At 42.4% G+C, this 16,653-nt stretch overlaps 1 long non-coding RNA gene across 1 annotated transcript in view; it reads right to left on the bottom strand.

Moving 5' to 3' along the window:
* LOC135104267 (uncharacterized) overlaps positions 1-16,377 on the bottom strand; it is a 149,053-nt gene extending 132,676 nt beyond the window's left edge. Inside the window, exon 1 of the long non-coding RNA XR_010270357.1 lies at positions 16,236-16,377. This is a non-coding gene — a long non-coding RNA (uncharacterized LOC135104267). The remainder of the gene's footprint in view (positions 1-16,235) is intronic.
* Positions 16,378-16,653: the final 276 nt, after the last annotated feature.

The following is a 16,653-nucleotide window of genomic DNA, read 5'->3' as shown; positions in this document are numbered from 1 at the left end:
GGAAATCAGTGAATATCTAAATAAATAAATACATAGATAACTAAATGAATACATAAAATGTATTGAATTAAAATAAACAATGAAATAATAACAAACAATAAAATAATAACAATAAATAAGTAATAACAAAATAAATAAACATAACGTGCTCATTCCAACTCTCTCCGCTTAAAAAAAAAAATAAATAAATAAACTGATAAATCATAGTGTCAACAGCTCAGAAAACGTAAGATCAAGTAAAAACACAAAACAGTAAAAAAAAAAAAAAAAGGAGCATGGCAGGTTATAGCTAGAGAGTATTTACCGACAATGACTCTACGGAAATATATCACCGTCCATGATTGACGGATTAATTCAAAAGCGCCGCAAACTGTATATCAAAAGAACCAGCGCTACAGAGTGATGACCAGCGAAGGGGCGAAGAGCAGTGAGGTAAGCCACACAATTCAGTCTCCCGTTACAATAAGCTGATGTAAATGAAAACAGCTTTATGAGTGTATCTGGGTATCCAATCAAGGTCAAGAAGATGCATTATTTCATTATATCTGGAGCAAAGAAATATTAATCTAGATTATTGATAATAGATTTGTGTGTGTATAGAGAGAGAGAGAGAGAGAGAGAGAGAGAGAGAGAGAGAGAGAGAGAGAGAGAGAGAGAGAGAGAGAGAGAGAGAGAGAGAGAGAGAGAGAGAGAGAGAGAGAGAGACAGAGAGAATCATCTTACGTAAAGCTCAGGAAAATAATAAGAATTAATACCAGAGGAACATGACGAATTAGGAAGAACTGAGTCGTTCTTAGCCCAGCACACAGACCGTGCCCCCGAACCCCCCAGCCCCCAAACATCACTAACCTGGACCCCACCCACTCGACGCTGCAGCAAACCTTGTGATCACGCCCCGGACAGGATCCCTCGCGTGAATCTGTGTCGAGACGTAACCAGGTGACAGAGTGCAGCGGGGAATCGAGTGTAGCGGTGTGTCAAGTCACCGTGAACAGCACTGAGTCGACGAGTAACGAGGCTGGATGTATTGTGCTGTCAGATCCTCTACGCAGAATCTCCAGGTTATGCCAGCAGCGGAGTGAATCTACATTTGGGTTAAAGGTTAGATTTAGACTCCAAAGAGGACGGTCTGGGTATTCAAAGGAAGGATCCAGCAATGCACGTGTGAGACAAAGGGTGCTGGTATAGGTCAAAACAATCTACCAGTCGTCACTGTTAAAGGACTGGCTCGGAGACTGTGACTGAGAGAGAGAGAGAGAGAGAGAGAGAGAGAGAGAGAGAGAGAGAGAGAGAGAGAGAGAGAGAGAGAGAGAGAGAGAGAGAGAGAGAGAGAGAGAGAGAGAGAGAGAGAATGCGTTTAATGGGTGTAAAAGCATATACCTTAAAAAAAAAAAGAATCAGTGCAGAATCAGATTAACGAAGCATCCACAATAAATGACACCGAAGAACATTGAAGGTTACACCAGATACCATTCCAAAACACGCACAGGAGCTGCACGTCTCGAACAGCGAAGGTATAACGAACAGTCGCCCTCGGTCACCTCCTGGAATTTTACGGACTGTCAGGGTTTTGTATGATGCATGTAGTGGTCTGCACGAGTCAGGGTTCTGGGGACTGGACGACCTTAACGAAGCCAGGCGAATCTGTTCTATCGATTGTCATCCCCATTATCAAATATGTGTGTGTGCGTGCGTCTGTGTCTGTGTGTGGGCGGAGATGGAGATTTTATACCTTATTAGTATATAAAGAAAAGTGAATTATTATGTAGTTTCATCAGTCGACCTGCAATAAAGGTAACTGATAAAAATAACAAACCTGTAAAGTGCCCCTATCATTAGATATGTGTGCGTGTGTGTGTGTGTGTGTGTGTGTGTGTGTGTGTGTGTGTGTGTGTGTGTGTGTGTGGTGTGGACGAGAGAGAGAAATTACACCTTATGAAAATGCCACGGCAAATAATTATGTAGTTTCATCAGTTAATGTACAATGAATTTAACTGTAATGAAAGTATCGAATCTTGCAAAATGCCCGCAATGAAACTCTTCGTACAGATAATTAGTGAACAGCGTTAAAATGAGTGGACACGATTGGTTGCTCTTTACTCCTCTTACTTCTTTTGGATCACTTCTCTCGACTCCAGCATGTCCATTCAACAATAACAAGCTCATAGAAATGAAAGACAGATGAATATTTTCACTTGCCATCAATGTCTCGTTCTAACAGATTCAAACAAGAGTGCAGTTTTCGAGAGAGAGAGAGAGAGAGAGAGAGAGAGAGAGAGAGAGAGAGAGAGAGAGAGAGAGAGAGAGAGAGAGAGAGAGAGAGAGAGAGAAGAATGAATGAATGAATGAACGAACAAATGAAAGAAAAATAACTCCAAAAGAAAGCAACAGTTGAAAGAGAGCGAAAAAACGAAAGAAACACACACACACACACACACACACACACACACACACACACACACACACACACACATGAGACAGGCAGAGGAGCCAGAACGAAAACACGAGAAAGAAGATACACATTCCTGATATTGACATCGCACGATACACCAGAAGAGACATAACAGATTCGGCCTTGCATGTTACACCAGCAGCAGATCAACCTTCTCTTACTTAACCTTTCCCTCTCAACCTTCCTTCTCGGCCTTCCCCATCAACCCCGTCCCTCACCTCCCCTTCTCAATCTTACCCTTGCCCTTCCCTACACCCAGGTCCCTACAGACTCAGAGAACGTGACTGGGGAGAACCCTAAATGAAAATACGTCTACCAAAAGCTCCCTGCGTCTGATCCCTTCACCATCACCACCACCACCACCGAAAGAGAGAGAGAGAGAGAGAGAGAGAGAGAGAGAGAGAGAGAGAGAGAGAGAGAGAGAGAGAGGAGAGAGAGAGAGAGAGAGAGAGAGAGAGAGACTGCGTCAAAGGCACTCGTGACTGACCAATTGCAATTAACACAACAATGTTTCTTTCTTTTATCCCAACCTTCTCTCTCCTCTCTCTCTCTCTCTCTCTCTCTCTCTCTCTCTCTCTCTCTCTCTCTCTCTCTCTCTCTCTCTCTCTCCTAACTAGTGCGCGATAGCCGGCAAGGAAACGGTTCGATGCAGCAGTATGTAAATTGGATTAAGTAATCTAATAGAGATTTTAAACAGGCTTCGTCCCATTGCCATGAAGACGTGCAAAATCAACTCGCAACTCTTCTTTACTCGAGAGGCTGAGAGGATTCCCGATCTTACCCAGGACAGGTCGACGGAGTAAAAGTAGAATGCCCTTGTGTACTTACAATGAAAGAGTCAAGGTTGGTTTTGGAGAGAGAGAGAGAGAGAGAGAGAGAGAGAGAGAGAGAGAGAGAGAGAGAGAGAGAGAGAGAGAGAGAGAGAGAGAGAGAGAGAGAGAGAGAGAGAGAGAGAGAGAGAGAGAGAGAGAATGTGACAAAGAACAACTTTAGTAAGAGGGAGGCATGGGGTGAAGCAGAGGGGGGAGCGAGGAGAGGCAGTGAGGGGGCGCCACAGGTGAGCGGCCCCTCACTGCCCAATCAATACCTCCGTGTTCACCTGGCCAGTGACACAGACGTACACACGAACAGGCGCGCGCGCCACACGCACTCATGCACGGCACACACACACACACACACACACACACACACACACACACACACGTACAACCTCCCCCTCACATACAAACACATACAACACTCCTCCCAAAACACAAACAACAACCATATGAGTAAGCACATGCACATAGGCACGCGTAACACACACACACACACACACACACACACACACACACACACACACACACACACACACACACAACATGAAAAACGGACACAAATATAGCTAATAAGGTTTTGTTTAAACATAATTTGTCGGTCATGTTTGAAGACTCCCGAGTTGACGCTCTCACCACACACGCCAAATTGGAACTGAACACACACCAGTTAATTATTTTCTGTAATGATCTAAGGCTACGAAGGCGACGCAAGGCACATTATTACTCCTGAAGTGGAGCAGGAATCAATCAGATAGGCATCGTGGCAGCGGTACGAGCACCTGTGAGGCAGAACACCTGTAAGGCAGTTCACTTGTGAGGCAGAACACCTGAGGAATAATTCACCTGTGAGCAGAACACCTGTGTAATAGTCCGCTTGTGTGACAGAACATTTGAGTGGTAATCAGGAAGTGTAGTAGAAGAAGTATTTTAGTGTGACAGAACACTGATGGTTTATCGAAAAGGCAGAATTCTTGTTTGGTAGTTAACCTGTGCGGCAGAACACCTGTGTAGTACTTTATTGTTTCAGACCATCCGTGTAATGGTATATTTATAATGCAGGACACCTGTGTGAGTTCACCAGTAAGGCATAACACGTGTGGTAGTTCACATAATTATGAAAAGCAAAGAACTTGCATGACAGAACACCTGTGAGGCGCCACTGGGTACGGGCCGCACGACGCCGGGCTCTCACGTGAAGGCATAAATAACGTGTCGCCTTCCTTGTGACTCACTCGGCGCACAAAGGGCTTAATGGCGGGCCACACCACCTGCGTGCCGGCGACGACTCCGTGTGGGCGTATCGTAAGATCGGCCAAGTGTGGCGGCCAGACGAATGGTGTGTGTGTGTGTGTGTGTGTGTGTGTGTGTGTGTGTGTGTGTGTGTGTGTGTGTGTGTGTGTGTGTGCAAAAAAAAAAAAATGTAAAGGGCACTGAATTAACCTTTCCATCACAGTAGTTAGAATATCACTGAAAATTACAAAACTCACTCCTTGGCTGCTGCTGTGTTTCCTTGTCTTGCCAAAACATTTCAGAATTAGTTACACTGCAAGCTACACCCAGTGACGTGACATGACTTTATGACCTTGGCCTCAAACTAGTAAGTGCATGAATACAACATTTTGGAGTGAGGGGTGGAGTGGCTGACAACGTGAAGGTTTTCGAGAGAAGTTTGAAGAGGGAAAACACTTGCAAACAGATATACTTACACAAATTGCTTTCTTGACAATTAATAACTGATCATCATGTATGACTTCATCATGTATGACTTCAAACAAATAACTATTATATGATGAATGAGAAACTAACTAAACAAAAAATAAATGCTAATGATGATGATGATGACGATGATGACAATGATCATGAACACCACCACCACCACCGCCTCGCCAATAGCAACAACAAGAACAACCCACTGAACACCATACCTCATCTCAATCAGAGCATCACACCACGCAGCAAGCAGGCAAGACGAGATACATCATCACCATCAGATGAAGTAATTAGGCGGGAATCGTTACCTGTTATTACACACCTGACGCGTCTTGCACATTTTGAGTGATTGGATTTGTAAAAATACACCTAAACTACAGCAAATTATTAAGTTATATTTCTTACGTGAAGGTGAGCAGACCAATGAATAATGATACTGCAATGACCATTATGGAGCTGCAGTTATTCATTATTTCACCCTCAGAAATAAAAATAGGTACTTTTCTAGTTTTGTTAAGCATTAAGAAACATGCTCATGTATTTGTAGCCTTTATAGTTTATTCACTGTGGTACGTAAATTGTTACTGATACATTTTTTATTCACTAGTGACGTATGTATTACGTTATTTACGGTACAGTATAATGCCGACTGGATCACTGAACAAAAGGCAGCAGTGTGTGTGTGTGTGTGTGTGTGTGTGTGTGTGTGTGTGTGTGTGTGTGTGTGTGTGTGTTTGTGTGTGTGTGTGTGTGTAGTTTGTAATCGGAGTATTCATTATTATGGCAGAAGTGCTGGAGTTTGTGTTACATACGTAGCAGTGATGGTGGTGGTAGTAGTAAGAATGAGGATGGCGATAGTAATTATAGTAGCAGCACCAGCAATAGTAGTAGTAGTAGTAGTAGTAGTAGTAGTAGTAGTAGTAGTAGTAGTAGTAGTAACAGTAGTAACAGTAGTAGTAGTAGTAGTAATAGTAGTAGTAGTGGTATTAGTAGCAGTAGTAGTAATAATAATAATAGGTGTTGTTCTAAAGATTAGAAGAAAAATAAAAAAAAACGCTGATAATAATAATAATAATAATAATAATAATAATAATAATAATAATAATAATAATAACAATAATGAAGTAATAATAACATTAATAACACGAATAACGAATAAATAAACAAACGAATAAACAAATAAACAAACAAAATGCGAATCAGACATAAACACTAGTGGATGTGATTGACCAAACTGAAATATATAACAACGAACAGCACTGGTCAGATTTACGCAACACGAACCCTAGCCACAGTGACGGTGAAGTATTATCATCTAGTTACATCAACAGGCTCTCCGCTCCTATGTACCTCGTAAATCTCGCTCCCTTAATACAAAAAAAATCCAAAGTGATTAATACTCGCGCTGAATTGTTCTCCATAACAAAAGGAGGCTCCAGGGATGCCTACGTTGTGTTGTTCACTATTGCTTCTTTATTTCAGTTTTTCACGCACTGGTAATATAGTGTTATTGGCCTGAATGCTGGTGAATCTTTGCCAATTGACACAAAGCACTAATAACACTACCTATGAATTCTGTCAGGGTGAAATACAACAGTCTAGCTTCCGTATTACCGCTGTGCAGGCTGATTGCTGATATGGACGAACGGACATCAGTGCTTTTGTTTAAATTAAGAGATCTTTTATTATTGCTTAGGGTTCCTATGCCTCCAGTTTTTGTTGTTTTAGTGTTATGTAATGATCGTCCTAAGCTGTGTTGTTTCCTACGATGTACTTAATATAGTGCGCCACGACTCATGATGCAGAGGTGTAGCATTTCATGGCCAGCAGATGAATGATTTCAAAACAATTCTCGTGATTTTGGATATTCTTTGTGGACGACTCTCTTTTGGGACTGGCATCTTCAGTGGGGCTCTTTTTCTTCCCTCCCGTGTTGTTGCCTTTGGCCAGAATCACCCCCCATCTCTCTCTCTCTCTCTCTCTCTCTCTCTCTCTCTCTCTCTCTCTCTCTCTCTCTCTCTCTCTCTCTCTATATATATATATATATATACGAGTATATATATATATATACGATATATATATATATATATATATATATATATATATATATATATATATATATATATATATAATATATATATATATATATATATATATATATATATATATATATATATATATATATATATATATATATATATATATATACGAGGTGTGTCATTAAAGTTCCAGGACTGGTGCCACACAAGTTTTATTTCACATCCAGGCTACAAACTATAGGTTATCTCCTTCGAAGTAATTCCCCTGGCACCGCATGCACTTGTCCATCCTTCTCTGCCAGGCTTGCATGCACTGCTGGAAGGATTCTTGCGGGATGCTCCTCAGCTCCGTCGTCACGGCCTTTTTGATGTCGTCCGCATCATCAAAACGGGTCCCCTTCATGACCTCCTTGAGCTTGGGGAAGAGGAAGAAGTCGCACGGAGCGAGGTCAGGTGAGTAGGGCGGTTGCTCCAGCACGGCGATGTTCTTCTTGGCCAAGAACTCTCTGATGCTCAGGGCATTGTGAGCAGGCGCATTGTCGTGGTGAAGCAGCCACGAGTTGCCCTGCCACAACTCCCGCCTCTTCTCGCGCACTGCACGAAGCAGACGCCGCAGTACTTCTTTGTACACATGTTGGTTGACTGTCTGGCCCTGTGGCAAGAACTCGCAGTGGACGATGCCCCTCACATCGAAGAAAGCGATCAACATGACCTTGAAGCTGGACCTGGACTGCCTTGCTTTCTTCGGCCGTGGCGACGCCGGACTCTTCCATTGAAGGCTCTGGCGTTTGGTCTCCGGGTCGTACTCAAATACCCAGGACTCATCGCCGGTGATGACTCTCCTGAGCAAGTCTGGTTCAGTTTCCAGACGCTCGAGGATGTCCTGACACACCTGCATGCGTCGTCCCTTCTGGTCATCGTTCAGGAGTCTCGGCACCATCTTCGCACAGACTTTCCGCATGCCCAGATCTTCAGTGATAATCTTCCACACGCTGTTGTGGTTCATGCCAAGCTCATCTGCGATCTTTCGAACAGTCAACCGACGATCGTCACGCACCATCTGCTTGACACGCTCAACATTGGCCTCATTCCTGCTCGTTGAGGGTCTTCCACTCCTGGGGTCATCTTCCACGTCCTCCCGGCCCTCTTTGAACCTCTTGCACCACTCAAAAACACGTGAGCGTGACATTGTCTCATCCCCGTACACTTTTTGCAGCATACCCAGTGCTTCTGACGGCGTTTTCCCCAACTGCACCAAAAACTTCAAGTTTGTTCGCTGTTCAGCGCTCATTGTTAAACGACCTGCAACAGAGGACATGATTTTAAAAGCACGTAAGAAAAAGATTAGTGACTGTAGAGGGTTGGGAGCGCAGTTGTATACTCCAGAAGGATTACTTTGAAGGGGAAATATGGTGGTTTGTGGCTTGGGTTTGAAATTCATCTTTTAGGACACCAGTCCTGGAACTTTAATGACACACCTCGTATATATATATATATATATAAAAATAATATATATATAAACTAGTAATAAATAAATAAATAAATAAGAGTAAATACTGGATGACTTGGTAAACTTCGGGCCACGTTTACTTCAGGATACATTGGTACGTATTGATGCGAAAAAAAAAGAAAAAAAAAAACTCAGTTCATGAGAGGAAATAACATGTATGAATTCAGTAACACAAAACGCACAGGTACACAATTTAATGTAGAGCTAGTTGGTTCCGAAATCATCTTTATAAAAAGCGAGGAAGCATGACAAACTCCTATGTCAATTAATGCGCCATAAAAAGCTGCAAACATTTATATACAAGGCTGGCGAGCGACGTCAAGTGAATTAAGGAGCGATGAAAAATTAGGAAGTGACGCTGTTACATTAATTTCCAACTTGCACGGCACTCGGAAACACCCCCGCAGACACGAGGCGGCGCGAAACTTTTAGCGTCAGTGAAGGGCGGCTACTTTGAGAGCCTTGATGCTAACTGAATTACAGTGTCACCCATGATCCCTGGCTGGGCGTAACAACCACTCTACCTTCGCCTGCTTTATTCACCGGTGTATTTACTTACCTCGTGTCGCGAGTAAGAGTCTATTCTCGGACACTGAAATCTGCTGGTCAACGCTTCTTTTGTTTTGATGTCGTTTCTTTCTCTACAGTATTACTGCAACTTATGTGCTGGTATTGCTTTATTGTCTTGGGCAGAAAACAGACGCAGGATTGTAAATCTATCGAGATCATCGACTAAACTAGTCCCTTCTTTCAGTTGCTCCACTATGTTTCTAAGAGCGGGATGATGTCCAGGCGTATTTCCAATCCTTTCTCCATCTGTATTGATTTCATTTTATTGATTTTTATTTTGGCCAGTCACCATGGCACAAAAAGAAAAAAAAAATACTACTTTCGACGTCTTGCTTCCTTCTGAATAGAATAATCGTTGTCATGTGCACCAAAGTTACCTCATCCATGTATGTGTAGTATTTTCATTCTTACTACAACAGTTCCCCTCACCCCTGCTGCTCTGCTTGTTTAAATTCCACTCATATCAAGCTTGCATCTGAAACGTAGTTAAATTTTAAAGCAGAATTGTTGACTTGCTAACGATGAAAATAGCATTTTAATGGCACATGCTTTTTTCCTTTTTGATGTTATGCCAGTGGAATTGTGTGTGTAACCAAATCCTGGTATACAATGAAATGCGCCTCAAAAGTGGCTAAATAATTAACGGTGACATATACAGGACTTGAAAGTAGGCACTAATTTACAGAGATTGGAAAACTTCATTCTTGAAGATTTCAATGTTCACCATCAGCTTTGGGTTTCCTCTCCTTTCACTGACCCTCCTGGTGAATTAGAGCAATTGGTGCAACACCCTACTCGTATTCCTGACACTCTTGGAGATACGCCCAATATTCTTGACCTATTCCTAACCTCTAATCCTTCCGCTTATTCTGTTACCCTCTCTTCTCCGTTGGGCTCCTCCGATTACATTCTTATATCTCTACCTTGTCCTATCGCTCCAGTCCCTCCTCAGGATCCCCCTAAGCGGAGGTGCCTCTGGCGTTTTGCCTCTGCTAGTTAGGGGCACCTGAGGAGATATTTTGCTGATTTTTCTTGGAATGACTACTGCTTCCGTGACAGAGACCCATCTCTGTGTGCGGAGCGTATAACAGAGGTGATAGTGTCTGGCATGGAGGCGTACATTCCTCACTCTTTTTCTCGACCTAAACCTTCCAAATCTTGGTTTAACACAGCTTGTTTTCGTGCTATACATGATAGAGAGGTGGCCCACAAAAGGTACTTGATTCTTCCATCACCAGCTTCTTTCCCTCCTTTATTTCAACCAGATGGCACCACTGCTATCACATCTATTTTTAAAGCTGAACTCTTCGCTCAGACCTTTGCTAAAAACTCTACCTTGGACGATTCAGGGCTTGTTCCTCCCTCTCCACCCTCTTACTACTTCATGCAACCTATTAAAATTCTACGCAATGATGTTTTCCATGCCCTCGCTGGCCTAAACACTCAGAAGGCTTATAGACCTGATGGGGTCCCTCCTATTGTTCTCCGAAACTGCGCCTCCGTGCTTGCACCTTGCCTAACCGTCCTAATCCCTCAGACTACCGTCCTATTGCTTTAATTTCCTGCCTATCTAAAGTTTTTAAGAAGATTCTTAAAAATCTATCACTTCACAATCTTCTATCTGATCGCCAGTATGGGTTCCGTCAAGGCCACTCTACTGGTGATCTGGCTTTCCTTACTGAGTCTTGGTCATTCCCTTTTAGGAATTTTGGTGAAACTTTTTGCTGTTGCCTTGGATATATCAAAAGCTTTTGATGCAGTCTGGCACAAAGCTTTGATATCCATACTATCCTCCTATGGCTTCTCTCCTTCTTTCTGTAACTTCATCTCAAGTTTCCTTTCTGACCGTTCTATCGCTGCTGTGGTAGACGGTCACTGTTCTTCTTCTAAATCTATTAACAGTGGTGTTCCTCAGGGTTTTGTCCTGTCATCCACTCTCTTCCTATTATTCATCAATAATCTTCTAAACCAAACTTCTTGCCCTATCCACTCCTACGGTGATGATACTACCCTGCACTTTTCCACGTCTTTTCACAGACGTCCAACCCTTCAGGAAGTAAACAGTTTACGCAGGGAAGCCACAGAACGCCTGATTTCTGATCTCTCTAAAATTTCTGATTGGGGCAGAACAAATTTGGTATTGTTCAATACCTCAAAAACTCAATTCCTCCATCTATCAACTCGACACAATCTTCCAGACAACTATCCTCTCTTCTTCATTGACACTCAACTGGCCCCCTCTTCTAGACTGAACATCTTCGGTCTGTCCTTTTCTTATAATCTAAACTGGACATTTCACATCTCATCTCTAGCTAAAACAGCTTCTATGAAGTTAGGTGTTCTGAGACGTCTACGCCATTTTTCTCACCCCCAAGCTGCTAACTCTGTACAAGGGCCTTATCCGTCCATGTATGGAGTATGTTTCACATGTCCTGGGGTGGTTCCACTCATACTGCTCTTTTAGAAAGGGTGGAATCAAAAGCTTTTTCGTCTCATCAACTCCTCTCCTCTAGCTGACTGTCTTCAGCCTCTTTCTCATCGCCGGAATGTTACATTTCTTGCTATCTTCTACCGCTATTTTCATGGTAACTGCTCTTCTGATCTTGTTAACTGCTTGCCTTCCCTCCTCCTGCGGCCTCGCTGCACAAGACTTTCTTCTTTCTCGTACCCCTATTCTGTCCATCTCTCTAATGCAACAGTTAACCAGTATTCCCAATCATTCATCCCCTTCTCTTGTAAACTCTGGAATTCCCTTTCTGATTCTCTATTTCCACCTTTCTATGACTTGAACTCCTTCAAGAGGGAGGTTGCAAGACACTTATCCTTCAATTTTTTACCACCACTTCGGACCCTATTCAGGACCGGCATCTCAGTGGGTTTTTTTTTTTTTATTAGATTTTTGTTGCCCTTGGCCGGTGTGTTCCTCCTACATGAAAAAAAAAAAAAACGAAGGCAGACTACACTATGGATTTTCGAGGTCTGTCAACAATTAATTTTCTAATCAGTAGCCAAGCAACAACTGTGCTACGAAACTTTGCTAGGCAACAAATTTAAGCTTTATGAGCAGATGACTGGACAGCAGCAGTGCCATTTTGTTTTATGAAACTGAAGAGCACTTTTTTTTTTTTAAACCTTAAGATTTCTTTAATTTTTTGGGGGGAGCTTCTTTTCTCTAGATATATTAATGCCATTTGTATTGATTCATTCTGCAACACAAATAACTACAGAAAAGTCTTAGTGAATGTTTCTCTGAAGGAAGACAGACTGAGAATCCCTAAGATCAAAGACCAGACTGTTGCCTGAAGTGATCTGACACTGCACAATTTGGACAATTGAATGGTAGAAAGAAAAAGTAAATTTGGATGGCAAAGTACCCAATAGTCTCCCACAAAAGGATGATGAAAAAGTAGACCTGAATTATCTTTTGCATTAGAAATTTTAAAAGATGAACAGGAAAATGAACAGCAAAGAATACGAGTGTGTATGCACCGTTTTGTCTTCTTTTGCATGTCATCGAAGAATTGGTTTTCCTCGCGTCTTTAATCTCCTTTAAGTTATGTAATCGTACAGTCAGTGATGTTACTCATTTCGTGGCACCACCAACGGGAACAGAAGCAGGAGCAGTTCCGTTGCATGTTGCAGGAGTTCATGGGTCACAACAAATTTGTCACACCCGTCTAGTGATACGTTACTAGTATTGTGTCGTAAAATGTTCCATCCTTCACTTCGACCACACAAGGAAGCCACTGGTGAAGAGAACACAGGTACAGAAGTAATTACCGCTGACAGCACCACTAGAGATAAGGACAGCCACAAAGGGACAGAAAATGACGTAGAAAACTGTAATAGCACCACGTGTAAATATTGATTCTAAAAACACTTAAAAGGGGCAAAAAGAAAGGACCTAGTACACTTCATTCTCTTAACAACTACCCTCGCATAAGGGTAGATAATGAACCAGATGAAGATGAGTTATTTTTTAGCGTGTTCTAAATTATTCCTGATTAAATGAAGGACAAGAAAAAAAACTTCAGTTTATCATTTTTCCATTCATTACTTCCCTCCTTTCTTCCCTCCTTCCGTCAGCGTCCTCCTCCTCCTCTCTCCCTTTGCTTCAACTCAATGAAACAAGGTAGCGTGTCAGCAGGTTCCTTGTGTGTGTGTGTGTGTGTGTGTGTGTGTGTGTGTGTGTTTGTGTGTGTGTGTGTAGGATCACGGAATTTCTCGGTTGCCTTGACACAGATTTTACACAATTTTGTTTTGGTGCAGTCTGTAGTGACATGCTTCAACGTGTTTTCCAGACAGATCCTTGTCCTTCGATTCCCTCTTACGTCTCTCTCTCTCTCTCTCTCTCTCTCTCTCTCTCTCTGGTCACGGAAGACTAATTTTTTCTTTTTCTTTCAAATTTTCATTATCTTCCTGGACGCCCTAATTCACCATTTGGCACTTCTCACAGCGTGCTGGTAACCTGAACTTCTTGCCCCAGAAAGACAGGTGCACATTGTATAATCAATCCAGCACACCGCCCACCCCCCTTCAAAGATACACATTCACTCTCTCACCTTTATTTGCTCCCTCATACACACACACACACACACACACACACACACACACACACACACACTCACACACACACTGTTCCTGTATACATAACATATCACAAACACACGTACTATACTGTAAACTAGAGAATCGTGAACACTGAAACATGTGTGTAAGTTTTAATCTCTATTTAGGAGAATAGCTTGCTAACTTTAGTATTTCAGGAAAGGAATTCTGCAGCTTCCCTTATTTTCTCTTGTTCTTAGTTCAAGGCAGTACTTTTATGATATGTGCACATTAAATCCAAGAACAGCACATACTGATAGCACCTGGTGTTACTTGTACATCGCATCATCAACTATTACATGACGGAACATAGGGAAACAAATTCTACATGAACACAAAATAGAACACTATGTTCTAGTAACATTGCAATAGTTTAGAATACAACGAAGAGGAAACAAGGGATGTGCCGGAGGAAGGAATGAATGAAGAAAGGAAGGAGAGGAAGAAAGGGAGAGAGGGAATAGAAGATGGGAGGGAAGGTGAGGGGGGAAGCAGCTCCTCACCTTCCACCAACAATTCAAGCCAAACACAGTGCACTTTATGCGACAGGGAACTAAAGCCCTTATCACCGGGGGACAAAAGGGAGCTCGGGGATAATTGGAACACAAGAGAACCTTCATCAAAGCTGCGCCACACCACTGAGAGGCAAGATGGCGAGGGACTGATAAGGACTGGCAGTGAGAGACGCGCACCGACGTCTGGAGAACCTCGCGGCGCACAATATCATCCACGAACATTTATTTTGGGAGAGATAAGTTCCCCTTTTTTTTTTTATAAGCATTATACTTTAATTTTCCAATCAGATTTTATTGCCTTAAAAAACATCAGCATAGGAGTTCAATTTTTTCTTTTAATGATTTCATTTTTTTTTTATATAATAACTTCAGTGTTAATGCAGGAAAAAAAGTTTTTTTTTTTTATTGATTCTGATATTAGAAAATTGTAAAGAAAATTTGGTAAAAATAGTCTTGTAATACCGGAGCTTGTCTCTTAACAATAAATAAAGTGAATTACCTATAAAACAAAAATCCCCTGACATTTTTTCCTACATAAATACGATCTGTGCTTACAAAACTGACAGAAAACTAAATAAATATTTTACTGCCGCTACAATGTTTTCATACAAGTTAAGAGGAGATTTCTGCAGCCATTGATTTTGACGTTTGTGTGGTTTAAAAAAGAAAAAATCTTCTGTCCTGACTTTAAAAATAGTAAGGAAAAAAAAAATAAATAAAAACTGACCTAAAAAGGCCTGCGATATCATATACTGAACTGCTACATAAAAAGGAATGTATGCCTAAAAAAAATCCTCTAACAAATAGAATTCTTCCAAGAACTCTGTTGTGACTGCGTGTGTCTTACAACATTTTGTTTCCTGAAATGGAGGTGGCTGTCATAGCTTGCTCTCTCTCTCTCTCTCTCTCTCTCTCTCTCTCTCTCTCTCTCTCTCTCTCTCTCCGTAAACACACACACACACACACAAATCTGCTGGGTAACGCGCCGGCATGCTACCTAGGAAAATTTGATGTAGCAGGAAAACGTTGTCACGTTGGGAAGGAACGTGAGCAAAGTTATCACGCGCCATTCCTCCGAACAATTTCTTTGAGAAATTGAATTGAGAGACGGTTGAGCTCTCGAGGCGATGGCAACGAAAGGCGGCGATGATTAAATTACTGCCGCCTAGTTGTTTTGAGAAGGAGAGTGAGGAAGTGCCAGGCGACGACGAACGATAGATAATATGACGGTCCAGGACGCGCCTCGGCCCTGCAGCCACGTGCCGCTAGCTTCAAAACTCGGCAATCCTCACGCTACCCTTACATCACTCCCTACTGCCACCCATCCGCTACCACTCCCAGTTCCACCATCTGAGATGCTACTCCTACCCATCCCAAATTTCCAGGCTCTTCCCTCCTTTAGTTATCCTCCAAAAATATATCCTTTTCTCTACAACTTCTTTCCATCGTTCATATTGCGCTCTTGTATTATTTTATACATAATGTACGTAGGTGTTATTGGGATGTGAGGTGAATGTTGGATCTTTCGTATATTAGTGGAAAGAAGAAGAAGGGAGTAATGGAGGGGGAGAGACGAACTGGTGAAGGGACGGAGGGAAAGGGAAGAGGAAGGGGATGGGGAGGGAGGGATGAAGGGAAAACGAAAAGGTGATGAGAGAGAGAGAGAGAGAGAGAGAGAGAGAGAGACCTGAACCACTACCACCACCCTCACTACCACCACAACCAACACCAACAACAAATTATTAAAACAGATTTACGCGCTCGTACTTCTAAAAACTCCTCGATATTTCACGGTACTATATCCACTTTACGAGATTTAAAGGTTAAACATTCGCACAGTTTCATCAAAAGCGAAATAAAATAAAAATATCACTAAAAATACGGAAAGGTTATAAATTAATCAACTGGCAACTTTTTGGGACTGTCCGGCCGAGCGACGCCATTGAAGTTAAGACTCAGACAGATACACTTCTGCCAACACACAACAGATGTATGCACTCCTTACGTACTTACCAGTCGTGCAGGGTCGCTGAGACAAACTTCAAGTGTGGCGTTGGTGGTACACGCCTCGCCTCAACCTCCAGGGCATTCCAAACAGCGACACCTTCCTCGCACAGCAGACCAATACCACTCGCCCATCAGCACTGGCGAGGTGGGGAGTCGCATCGCTTTATGATACGGAGCTTCGTACGGATTTTCGAAGCCGTTCTCGTTAATCATCAGACTATATACGAGGTTGTATTATCTTTGGTTAATCTTAAGGGGTATAAAAACAATGGTTGCTAGATTCTCTACATTACAACTGTACTTTCTCCACGTGATTATCGCCTTGACAATGAATTAGAGTAATGTTTGCCACTTGCTTCGTCTGGGAGCCTCGCCCCTCAGCCTTCCCACCTCAAGGCAAACACACGCAGGCTTGGTAGGAGTC

This window comes from Scylla paramamosain, chromosome 1, assembly GCF_035594125.1.
Source record: "Scylla paramamosain isolate STU-SP2022 chromosome 1, ASM3559412v1, whole genome shotgun sequence".
Lineage (NCBI taxonomy): Eukaryota > Metazoa > Arthropoda > Malacostraca > Decapoda > Portunidae > Scylla > Scylla paramamosain.
The sequence above is the reverse complement of the archived record's forward strand: the minus strand, read 5'-3'. Positions and strand labels throughout refer to the sequence as shown.